Raw genomic sequence first — 12,468 nt, 5'->3', positions numbered from 1 at the left:
GATGGTCCCCAAGTCTCTTTTTCCACTCAGAGATTGCTCCAACTATTTCCCCTGCCTGTTCCACCTCTGCTCCTTTCACTAGTTCTTTACTAAGAACTAAGTACTAAGACCTTCGAAAGATGAAGGTACTTAGTTGGTATCTTCCTTAAAACAAACAATGCCTTTCCCTGTCTTTCCACTTGGCCACACAGAAGCCAGATGACCTTTTAAATTCTTCTCTCTGTGTTAGCACAGTGACAGCCTCCCAGCATCCAGCTTCCTGTCCCTGGATCCCTGTAGGCTCATTCTATTCTCCTCACAAACTTGTTTTCTCCATTGCCCTGGAGACACATCAGTGTCCACTGTCATTCACACCCTCTACCTTCATTGTATTAATTCGTAAAGGATGTTCAGTGATAACAGAAGCACATTTTACCTTTGTTTTAACATTACATCTAATAACAGATAACAGTGATAACAGAAGCACATTTTGCCTGTGTTTTAACACGACATCTAATATTTGACATACTCAGATGTTACAGGCCAATTGACATGGCGTCTTGATGCAAAGATGCAAGTGATGCAAGTGACAAATACAAGATATCTGAGGCTGCAGGTACAATACAGCAGACTCTTTTATGGCACACTAGCCTAGTTTCATATGTACAAAAGGTAAAACATTAAACAATGTCAGAAAGGACACTATAGAGAATACCTAAGCCAACAACATAGTCGGTGTTATGGTGGGAGGGGTAGAAACAGGAGGATCCTTGGTACTTGCCAGTCACAAGTCTAGCTCTAGGTTCAGTGAGTAACCTTGGTCTCAGAAGATTAAGGCAAGAGTTATAGAAAAGGATAGCCAACAACCTATTCCGGACTCTGCTTGTGAACAAGGGGTACATACACTTGCATACACACACATGAAAACACAACACACACAAACAAATCATTCAATACCATATGTATAGATAGACACATAGAGGTGCAGATGTGGTAGGTTCTATAAAAAACAGGGTCTCTGACAGATATAATAATAAATGACATGCAGGAGTTATATACATTATATTTTTATTTATTATATACAATATGATAAATATTGATATATAGGATAAAACATAGATTATAGATAGATAGATAGATAGATAGATAGATAGATAGATAGATAGATAGATAGATGAAAGGTAATATCTGAAAAAGAGAAAACTCTTGGCTGCACCTCTGCTCTATGTGCCTTTCTTTTTAATTAATTAATTTATTTATTTACATTCTAAATGTTGCCCTCTTCCTAGTCCCCCCCTCCATAAGTTCTTCATCCCATCCTCCCTTCCTTTTGCTTCTGAAAGGGTGCTCCCTCACCCACTCACCCACTCCCACCTCATCGTGCTAGCATCCCCCTTCCCTGGGGCATCAAGTTTCTACAAGATTAAGGGCATCTTTTCCCACTGAGGCCAGACCAGGCTGTCTTCTGCTACATATGTAGTGGAGGCCACAGGCCAGCCCAAGTATGCTCTTTGGTTGGTGGCTTAGTCTTTGGGAGCTCTGAGGGGTCCGGGTTAAAAATAGGGAACACTTCATGAATTTGTGTCATCCTTGTGTAGGGGCTGTGCTAATCTTCTCTGTATAGTTCCAATTTTAGTAAATGTGTTGCCTTTCTTATACCCTTAGTCCTCTGGTGACCATTCTTTCTTCATGCTTGACACCAGCTTTGAGATGTTGTTGGAGGCAACACTCTAAAACGGACTCCCTGTTTCTTCTTTGCCTTTCCAGATTTTGCTTGGCGCCTTTATAGTAGCATGAAGATGAATAAAGTCTTGTAGCATGAAGATGAATACAGTGGGTTGCCCTGAAAAGCAAATAAAATATGAGACGATTGCTATAATAATGAAATTTATTTGAGAATTGATTCCCATAAAATTTGCCTAGAACAATCATAAATATGGTCCCATTTCTAAATAGTCCATTGCTGAAGTCCATCAGAGAAACATGTGTTGCTCTAACTATCTACTTTTCAGGGACCCTCTACCCGTAGTCCCCCTCCTTTGGCCCACTGTCTCTGACTGTGGGTTCACTCTGGGATGCTACAGGAAAAATGTGCTTTGTGGAAAGTGCATGCTTGCTCTTGAACAAGGCCATTTGTCACTTGCTTCTAACAGATCTTTCTCAACATATCCTCACACATCTCACATGTCCACTGCCTACTGGAACTTTCTCAAGCCCCACTTCATTCTTGCTAGAGTCACATATTTCTGCCCTGTGTGCTTGTATGCAGGTTTGGAGATAAGGCATGTTAGAGGAATGAGGAGGGTCAGTTAGCACATGGATGAAAGAGTGCCAGATAAACAGAATAAAACAGGCATTGAGAATGCCAACCACTTCTGGGAAAGAAGGCAGGCACTTCCTGTGTGTTGCTGTATTAAAGCCAATAACCTAGCGTTTTAAAACTTTGTCAAAGTCAGAACCTCATTGGCTGCATTCCTGATTACTATGTCACTCTCATGCCATCTGCCATAAGAAAAGCACACAGAGAGAACTGGGAAGAGAGATTGGAAGATGGTCTAGACAGAGATTTGTTCATGAAGAAGCATCAGAAGAATTATATTAGTTGTTTTTGTGTTGCCATGATAAAATACCCTGACAGAATCAGTGTAAGGAGGTTATTAATTTTTTTCTATCTTATGGTTCCAGAGAGATAGAAGAGTAGGCAGTGAAGGCATAGCAGTGGGAACAGGAAATGGAAAGATCATATTTCCTCTAACGTAAGAAACCAAGTCAAAGAAGGAAGTAGATGAAGACTAGAAACCCTTAGACATCACTCTGAGTGGCGGACCTCCTCCAGCAAGGCCTTAGGTTCTATGACCTCCCCAAACAGGGCTATCAACTGGAAATAGGTATTCAAATAAATGAGCCTACATGGTACATTTTTCATTCAAACCTCCACAATAGCTATTTGGAATTCTAAGAAAAAATAAGTAGGCTGCACAGCTCAGCTTCTGGGCACCTTGGCAGTCTCTGATTTCTTCCTCTGGGTGGAGGATGCCAAGAAAGTCACAGAACCAAACATCTGTTCCTTCATCTCTTGTATCTGACTCACTGACAACCTGTCCAAGGATAAAATTAGCACAAAGGAATTCAGTGCCCAGGTGCTAGAGAATACTTCTTTGGAACATTATAAGAAAGCCTGAGTCTCGCAGCTGACCTAAAATCATCTCTCCTTTCCTATAAGTTAGTACATTTATGCTGATGCTTAAGGGTATTTGGTTGGGGACTTTATCCTTTACTGTTAGAAGGACATGTCTAGTATATTCTGAACTTGGATGAATGTTCTGGAAGGAGAACAATTGTTTGGAGCAAGTCTAAACATTTGAGAAGAAATGAGTTCTTACTCCTTTAAATACCAGCCATGCAATGCAATGAATCCCAGTGGTCTATGAAAGTAAGACTTCATATCATAGGGCTTTGACAATTAACTAGTACAATGTATACACATAGTATAGATGCATATACATTGTATGTCTACATATATGTAATCCTGTTTGTGCATGTGTGAACAATGTACCTGAACATAAAATGACTCCTGACCTTAAAAGGTATCCTCAAAGAAACTTAGCCACGCCACTACAGAGTAGGTCTAAAGAAGTCCAATCATTGTTAATCCCATTGTTATTAATGGACTTGAACTCATTGGTCAAAGACAAACTTCCCAAAATCTCCAGAGTCCTCCAAGGTACATTTGGCCCTCAGGTACTACACTCCAGTTCCATCCTGAATCTGTGACTTCCCCCTCCCTACTCTTCTACCTTCTTTGCTTTTGAGGAAGGTAGTTACGTGGTGGGAGGATCTAGGAGCAGTTAGGGAAGGGAAATATGAACAAAATATATTGTATGAAAAAATTTAAATAAAAAAGGGAAAAAAGGGATAGTGTTTCCATGTTGAATGAACAGAGCTTTCAGATAGCTACACTGAGCTATCTTAACAAGAATGAAAACACATGATGCCCTTTTGCTATGTGAATGTCAGACAGCCTGTCATTATTACAGCTAACATAAGAGAAGGTCAACTGCATAATTAATAAGGATTTTGTGAGAACAAAGACAGCACTTAGGAGCTGCCGCAGCTTTTAAAGAATGCAGGAAGCCTGCTGGAAAGAAGGGGGAAGAAATCAATTGTGAAAATCAATATTACATCTAAAGGAGAGGTGTGAATTCCCTATTAATCACAAACAATATTTCCCTCTTATATGTAAGGCAAATATTTAAAGACCCTCTGGTGGATGGCTGAGACTGTGGCCAGTACTGAATACTACAAGCACTAATTTTTTTTATTATGCATGCTTACCTATGTTGAAGTTTAATTTATTAATTAAGCTTGTAAAAACTGTATGCAAAAGATATATGTAATTATAATACAGTGTTATAAAAAGCAATATGAATAGACGCTTTTTGTTGTTTCCAAAGAAAGGGGAGTTACTTTTAAAGGCTAGGGGGATGGCTCAGCAATTAAGAACTGGTTTCTCCAGTTCTAGAAGATCTGATTCCCTCTTCTGGCCTCCATTGGTACCAGTACCATGTGTGTACATGGTGCATAGAAATACATACAGGCAAAGAACCCATATACATAAAAAAAGTTAAAGGGTTACTCTGAAACACATACTGTGTTACCATGATGATGGATCTGGGTAGGAATAGAGAGAAAAAGTGCAGAATCTCATATGGAAAACTCGTCATTTAATGTCAGCTACGCCAGCATAGCTGACTGAGTTCCTTGGATCGGCGGAGGGCTGAGGGCGAGAGAAAGAAAGACAAAGAGTCATCTGGTAAAGAACCAAATGCTCTATTTTCAACTGCATAGCTCCCTTTTATACTCCCCACAAAACAGGAACACAAACAGGAACAGGAATAAAAACAAGAACAAGGATCAAAACAGGAACAAGGAGATACACCGCCAGCCTACCACCCAAGCTTGGATTTCTCCTTGAGCAGTCTTCTCAGGGAAATGCATAGAGATGGAGGATCGGGCATAACAGCACAGGTGCAGAGGATGGTGACTCACAATTTAACTCTTCATCCCAGTAGTAAAGCTCCTGCCTCCATGCTCTGTGGTTAGAGGACAAAGGCATGTGGCTTGCACAGGGCATTCCCACCTTCAAGATGGCCTAATTTAGGCTTTGAGAGAATAAAGAACACTTCCTGGGAGAGGGAACAGATATCCCAGGGCAGAAGGCAGAACTTCCCAGAGCCACTTGAAAGGCATACAAAAAAATGCACACAATCTGTGTGGGACTGCGTAAGGGTATCCTGGGTCATGGTTGAGCAGGTGCCTAGAACCCCAAGATTCTCTGTGGAATTCTGCGTGAGAACCGGCAGGAGTTCGGTCCCTCCCATCATCCAGGATCCTGAAAAGCAGTCACATAGATCTCCATAGAGTCACATAGGCCAGGCTATAGGCCTCAGGCCCTAGGGATTTACATACTAATGTAGGCCAGAGGTATTAGCATGATTACGTCACAGGGTAAGGGGAGTGGGGGGGGCGGTAGGGAAGGTAAGGGATCATTGAATCAATTGAATTTAGGTGGTACAGTTTGAGGGTAGTAATATCTGACTAATCTAGATAGACATTACGTTTTCCTCACTAACATGTAACTTTAGCTATTTGACTTTGGCAAAAGAGTTCATTTGTAGCTGGAAGGTCTGAATCTGTCCATAGGACTCAGCATCTCTGGATCTTGGCATGTGTCTCTGGAATCTGTAGTCAGGCGGTGTGGCTGTAAGAAGACAGCACAGCATCCTAGGCAGGTTCCAGGAGGCTCTATAAGTCTCTGCTGGACTTGTGGGAGCACCTGTAGAATAATCACAACAGAGAAGCGGCACCCCAGCAGGGGGATGTCTGTAAAGGGGTAGCAAGCATTAGGCTACTTGGGATCAGGTACGTCATGGTGTGTCATTGAGATCCTAGAAAGCAAAGGTGTTTGAAGAAATTTCAGTTTTAGAAGTCACCTTTGAGTCTGTTTTAGCTGACTGTGGAAGAAAATCATATTAATTATGTAGGCACCAACAGTTTGTCTGTAAAAGGAAACTAGTTGTTAATTAATAGCTGAAAGATGTTGATCAGCTTCTTGATTTAACCCGTGGAAGTAAATTTAGATGACTTTCACACCTTGAAGAAATTTTAAAAGTTGAAAAAAATTGTTGAGAATATATCGTGAGTGAAAATGAGACATTTAAACAAAAGTAAAAAATTTTGGGTTGAAAACCACAAACACTGTTGTTCTAGGCATTCCTGTTAGGGGAAAAGGCATTAACGGCGGATTTAGAAGTAGCGGAGGAAAGGCCTGTTCTGCCATGTGATGGTTTGGGTTACCACCTGGTGGCTGGATGTAGCAGAGAGGCCAAGGAATTCCCCCTGTTGTTTTTCTTAGAGAAAAGAAAGGCTAACTTTGAAGAAAATTTTAAAGCAAAAAACATAGAAGTTTGGTAACAGAGTCAGAAGGAGTGAAAGGCTGTGTGAGACTGAGCTACGGCAGAGAGACATCTAGAGGTTGAGAAAGAAATTATAAGTTAAACAAAGGTGAAGGGGGGGTGCAGATAGAGTCTCAGACCCTCTGCTATCAGGCAAGCCAGCTGGGGTATAGCTGGTTGCAAATGACTTAGAAGGGGACTTAGTGGGGGAGGGGCAAACAGAGAACCAGCCCTGTTTTTACAGGCAAGTCAGCTGGGCTATAACCAGCCGGCCACAAATGGCGAGGAGTGGGGGAATTTTAGCGCGAAAAGTTAACCCCTGGGGGAGGGGCAAACCTCTTGGCAGGCAGAGTGCGGGAGATTTCTTGGGGGAAGGGGTAAAGAATGGCGATTAAGGGGTCTCTGCCATTTTGTAGCAAACACATGGAGAAGAGGGAGAGAGAGATCTAGTCTTTTCAGTCAGGCAGGAGCTAGTGGGAGTTAAGATTTAGAAAACGTTGGCCTGAAACACGTGGAGAGAGAAAGAGGGAGAAAGGATAGAGAGAGAGCCGTCTAGTCTTAGGGACTAGGCTGGAGTTACTCATGGTTCCATGGAGAGGGTCTTGGCGGGCTCCAGCGGGGGTACTCTTGGACCTGGCTTTGTCCGGATCCTCTACCACCTGTAGGAAACGATGTAGGCCCATGTGTGGGCACGCGCAGGCGTGAATCTCTGTTGTGTTGTGTGTCCATGCATCTGTCATGTTGCAGTGGGCCAGCATGGCAGGAGCACACAGGATCTTGGCTTAGTTTATTCCCTGCGACACCAGGCAAGCGCGGCGGGGCCCCGCCCAGCATGGGGAATTTTCACTCAGGTTCCACGGGGGTGCAGAGCTCTTGGGGCATGTGGGCTCGCGTAGGACAACCCACTGCCGAGAAAATGAAAGGGGTTGGGGATCCCCTGTGCCCTGGGGCAGCCAGGGACCAGTAGGTCTCAAGCCCTTGGCTCGGAGGGCTGAGACGGGGCATGTGGGCTCACGTCGGACAGCCCACAGCCGAGAAGAGGAGAGGGATAGGGGAAGAAGAAAGAGGCCCTAGCAGCACCCGTGGGAGAGACTGTACTTGCTTAGCAGACTCGGCGGCCTGGCCAGCTTGTTTGGAGATGTGGGTCCTCATGGCTGGAACGCAGAGGTCCTCTAAGTGAGCGATTAAGGAGTTGTAGCTTTAGTCAGCATGGGAGAAGCGCGGAATCTTCACTGAGTCGATTCCTCACAGCACCGGACAAGCAGGGCGGGAAGTTCGGCTGTGTTCTGTAGCAGACTGGGGTGGCCCAGTCCTTGAAGTCCGTGGGTATCTGTGTCCCACGTTGGATGTGCCAAAATGTGGGGAAAATTTAACAAGGCCGCCACAGCGGCGCAAGCCCCAGAGGGGCTTCTGCCACTGTGGCGGGTCCCACATTAGGGAAGAAGATTGACTCAATGATCCCTTACCTTCCCTACCCCCTCAACTCCCCTTTACGCTGTGACATAATTGTGCTAATACCTCTGGCCTACATTAGTATGTAAATCCCTAGGGCCTGAGGCCTATAGCCTGGCCTATGTGACTCTATGGAGGTCTATGTGACTGCTTTTCAGGATCCTGGATGATGGGAGGGACCGAACTCCTGCCGGTTCTCACGCAGAATTCCACAGAGAATCTCGGGGTTCTAGGCACCTGCTCAACCATGACCCAGGATACCCTTACGCAGTCCCACAAATCTGAAGATGCAGAACCCAAGGACACTTGGGGAGTCTGCAGAAGACTCTGGATCAGTCACTGTAGGTGGCTCACCTGAATCTTTGGGAAGTCTTTGTGCTGGTTGCTTTAGGAGCTAGTAGAAATGTCCTCAATACAACTTCTCTGGAGGATACTCAGGGGTGGTCTCCCCAGAGCACTCCTGAGATATGCTTCTCATTCTGCGTTGGCACAGCTGGAGAGACTGATGGGGTTTAAAGTACAGCTCTGTCACCTTCAGCAGAACAGATGCTCAGGGTTTCCATCCAGCTTGCTATGCCATGGGGCCCAGGCTAGATTTCATAGCACCACCCTCTTTCCCTTATGCATCCTCTCCCCAGTTGAGGGAGAGCTTACCTTCCAGGTACCCCCTGATAGGAACCCTCAATCATTACTTTGCCTAATAATCACCACCAGGATCAACTTGAGACAATTTACTTACAACAAAGGACCATCTTTCTCTCGAAGACTGAAAGGCAGGCTATGCCACCTCCTGAGCATAGCAACTGCATATTACATTCTACCTGTGCTGATCTCTCCCGTTATAGGGTTTCTGAAGAGACAAGTTTGCCAAAGAGTTAGGAGAAACTCATGCTGTTCATCTTCCCTATTCTACGACACATAAGAGGGACAACTATGTGTCCAGGGTGGCAGCTGGCACTGGGATACCATCAGTAGAAATAAAGGCATGGAGTGAAGCCACAGCCAGGTAGGTTCATGAGAGAAGACTGGCACAAGAAATGAGAAACCCATCTTCTACCTCCCTCATGTGGGTAAAAGCTTCCTGAAGGAGTCACAAAGCCAGAGAATCCTGAGATTGTGGTATGAAAATATTTTCTCATCTCTAGCTGCATGTTAAGTTCAGTCTGAAGTAGGATCTGTAATCTGCTCATACACACACACAAAAAGGTGCTCAATCTTTTCATTCCTGATAATTGCCTCATCATCTGATCTCCGATGGTAGATCTAAGCAATGAGGTGACTGGACCACAATGGCTAATACTAAATAAATGGATTAATCTTTTGATAGATCCATACTCTGGCGGCATCATTAAGAGACTGTGTTACCTTTCCGCTCGGCCATTCTCCTGTCTGGGAGGCAGCCATGGCGCCCAGCCGGAATGGCATGATCCTGAAGCCCCACTTCCACAAGGACTGGCAGCAGCGAGTGGACACGTGGTTCAACCAGCCGGCTTGCAAGATCCGCAGACGCAAGGCCCGGCAGGCGAAAGCGCGCCGCATTGCCCCTTGTCCCGCGTCCGGTCCCATCAGGCCGATCGTGAGGTGCCCTACGGTTCGATACCACACCAAGGTCCGGGCTGGCAGGGGCTTCAGCCTGGAGGAACTCCGGGTGGCTGGTATCCACAAGAAAATGGCTCGCACCATCGGCATCTCTGTGGACCCAAGGAGGCGAAACAAATCCACGGAGTCACTGCAGGCCAACGTGCAGCGCCTCAAGGAGTACCGCTCCAAGCTCATACTTTTCCCCAGGAAGCCTTCGGCTCCGAAGAAGGGAGACAGTTCCGCTGAAGAACTTAAACTGGCCACCCAGCTGACAGGACCCGTGATGCCCATCCGCAATGTGTTCAAAAAGGAAAAGGCCAGAGTCATCACGGAAGAAGAGAAGAACTTCAAGGCGTTTGCCAGTCTCCGCATGGCCCGTGCCAACGCCCGGCTCTTTGGCATCCGGGCAAAGAGGGCGAAGGAGGCTGCGGAGCAGGATGTTGAGAAGAAAAAGTAATCTATGGTTAGAGAGGTGCAATAAATTTTCCATAAAGCAAAAAAAAAAAAAAAAAAAAAAAAAAGAAGGTGTTAAATTAAAGGAAGTAGGTCATTGGGGTGGATGCCATTGAAAGACATCGTGTCTATGCCCCCTCCCCCATTTTTTCTCTGTTTCCTGGCTACCAGGAGGCGAGAATCCTTCTTCCACAATGTTCTCTATTGTACCTTCTTCTACACCATGCTCTGACTTACCACAAGCCCATAGTGGTGAGGCCAAGTGGTCATAACCTGAACACTGACACAAGAAGCCAAAATAAACCTTTCCTCCTTCTCAGTTGTTTCTCTCAGGCATCTGTCATGCAATGAAAAATAGATTGATACTTTTCTGTATCCTCTCTGTGTGCATCTGCCTGCAGAACTCTGCCCAATGGTATATACTTACATGGCTCATAGGACACTATCTCTAAATGCCTGTTGATGTGAGACTTTATTCCCTGCCCAGCAGAGGCAATGTTTTTGCTTTTACTTGATGCATTAAAGATGGTTGGCCAGCAGTGAAGCAATGACCCCAGTTGGCTTTGTTTTCTTTGTAGAATTCTAAAAAATAACAACCACCTCTTTTTATGCCTTATTCGAAACTGGCCCATGAACTCATATGGATACATCTTCTTTTAATGTGTTTTAATTCAGGATCCCCCAAAGCAACCACAGAAAAGATAAGTATTTTTGACATGTGTTATTTTTAAATTCCTAAGATCTGAGAAACTAAAGGCAAAACATTCAAAAAACAAATGAAAACACGTGAAGGCTGAAAAGCTCAATTCTACCCTCTGAGGCTTTGCTAAGATGGGTCATGCCTTTGTTAAGTAGGAAAGTCATGCCTACTCTGGCCACCCAGACATCCTTGCTGGTCAAGCGTTCTAGGACACAGCATCTGACTCTTCCATCTCTCAGCATTCCTATTTTCCATGATCACCAAACAATCAATCATAGTGCATAAGTTGACATTTAGTAATATATTAAAGGGAATGAGGCTGGAATAGCTCTGACATAAGGACAAATTATGATCCTGGAGGATGCATCTTAGTAATGTCACCTGAGCCATAGATCTTGCATCAACAGTACAGTTTCCAGAGCCCTGTGTAGAGAGTAAGTGAAATGTAGGCTCACAGCCTCCCAGACATTCTGTTCTCTCCTTCTTTCCTTTCTTGCCTTTCCTATTATTTGTGATCTTTCTTTGGGAAATATGTATAGCATGGTTTTCAGCTCAACTCCAGGCCACTTATGACGGGGAGAATCTAAGTGTACAGCTTTTATTTGAGAAGTGATTTCAAGAAACCCCGAGGAGGAGCAGGGAAAGGATAGGAGTCACCAGGATCACCAAACAATTTAGAAAGCATCAAACTCATCATTGCTGTGGGCACTCAGCTTAACTCTGCAAAGTGATATAAAACTCATAACTTACTGAAGCATCCTAGAGCCTTGGCCTCAGAGAGTTAGAAGACTAAATCCATCAGCTGTTGGTTAATGGTTGTCTCAGGCCACTGTTAATCTACTGCTTCCCCAGACACCAGCACTTTCCAAAGCTCCAGAGAAAGACCTGATGACAGAAAAGCAGTTCCAGACTGAGACCAACAGGAATACATAGGCAGGCATTAATAGCACTGACTCTGGGTGGCCCTTGGCTGAAAAACACAGCCTACATAAAAGTTGCTCCAAAACAAAAGTTTACATTGACCTCAAAACAGTATATACTGCTTTTCCTGACAAAAGAGTTGATCTTAATCCTGCATCAAAGCTTGTATATAAATCTAGCTGGAGGTCTTCTTTTAAAAGACCAATTAGTTCAATTATACAGTGAAAAAGCATGTGTGTGCGTATGGATATGCATTTATAGAAGCATGCATATGTTTGTATAACAAGCATGTAGATATACGTATATAGACATATGCATATATTTACATAGTAAGTAAGCTACAAGGACTCCTTAGAGATGTTCAGTCAAGAAACTAAGCAGACTGCCAGAATGACTCCAAGGGTAAGAGCTGAGACGGGTGGCAGAGGGTGAAATGAACTCTAACACAGGAGAAGAAGCATTGTATGAGGATGTAGCCCTGACCTAAGTGCTGACATATGGTGGCACTTCACTGCATGGAAGGTGGGAATGTGGGTGGGAAGGACTGGAAAATGAACCAAGTGCAAGAAACTCTGATGAGGGAGGCAGTGTGGAAGGAAGCCAGTGTGAGGACTGGTCTCAGGGATTTTATCATGTGCCCTTGATTTACTATTTGCATCCCGTCTTCTGTGTTTGAATCATGAGAAGAGCAACACCTGCTCTGGCCGTGCTGCATCAGAAACTTCTAGCATGGTGGAATGCCCTATCTGGGCTGTCCAGCTTAGGAGCTACTGACCCCGTCTGCTTGATGAGCACTGAATGTGATCCTGAGGCTGAGGACCTGGACTACATCACTTTTATCATTTTGAGTTGAAATAGTCGAAGGTGCCTAACACCCACTGAATCAAGGGATGACCCTTAATGTGCAGTTTTAAAGAGAATGTATCC

The 12,468-nt window shown here is 44.4% G+C and overlaps 1 non-coding gene and 1 pseudogene across 1 annotated transcript; one reads left to right on the top strand and one right to left on the bottom strand.

Moving 5' to 3' along the window:
* Positions 1–1,534: 1,534 nt before the first annotated feature.
* On the bottom strand, positions 1,535–1,638 carry LOC114612307. The gene has a single exon (XR_003709980.1). It is a non-coding gene; the product is annotated as a U6 spliceosomal RNA (small nuclear RNA).
* Positions 1,639–9,259: 7,621 nt separating this feature from the next.
* On the top strand, positions 9,260–9,959 carry LOC114611715 (annotated as a pseudogene).
* Positions 9,960–12,468: the final 2,509 nt, after the last annotated feature.

This window comes from Grammomys surdaster, unplaced genomic scaffold, assembly GCF_004785775.1.
Source record: "Grammomys surdaster isolate TR1022 unplaced genomic scaffold, NIH_TR_1.0 129, whole genome shotgun sequence".
NCBI classification, from domain to species: Eukaryota; Metazoa; Chordata; class Mammalia; order Rodentia; family Muridae; genus Grammomys; species Grammomys surdaster.
The sequence above is the reverse complement of the archived record's forward strand: the minus strand, read 5'-3'. Positions and strand labels throughout refer to the sequence as shown.